We start from the raw sequence: 491 nt of genomic DNA on the forward strand, positions 1-491 counted from the left end.
TTTAGAATCAATCACTATTTCGTTTTTGTCTGTCTAGTTATCGGACTGTCTGTCCTATTTGTATAAACACTCACTTATATGCAAATGTATAAACACACTCACTAGCCAAATACATTTAAACATACAGGAAAATTACATAAAAATATTTTCATAACCTTGACTCACACACAGCACAAAAAAAATGTAAAAAGAAGATAAGAAACTGTTAAAAAAAAATTATATCAACATTAAATATTATTGTCACACTACCCTATTTCAACACACACATGATATTTCTGCAACAAGCAGTACACAACACCAAAGGGAATACATATTGGAACATCCATTATCCACCTAAAACAAAAACAAAAGCCAAAGAAAATGAGCACATCATCTAGTAGTAAATATCGTCCCTTCTGAGTTGACAAGGATGGGTTCAATGACATTTCTTTCTATACAGAGGATACAGGAACCAGCGGAAGACTAACTGTTTACCTTCCAAAGTAAGCTTC

This window comes from Penaeus monodon, chromosome 21 (assembly GCF_015228065.2).
Source record: "Penaeus monodon isolate SGIC_2016 chromosome 21, NSTDA_Pmon_1, whole genome shotgun sequence".
Taxonomy (NCBI): domain Eukaryota; kingdom Metazoa; phylum Arthropoda; class Malacostraca; order Decapoda; family Penaeidae; genus Penaeus; species Penaeus monodon.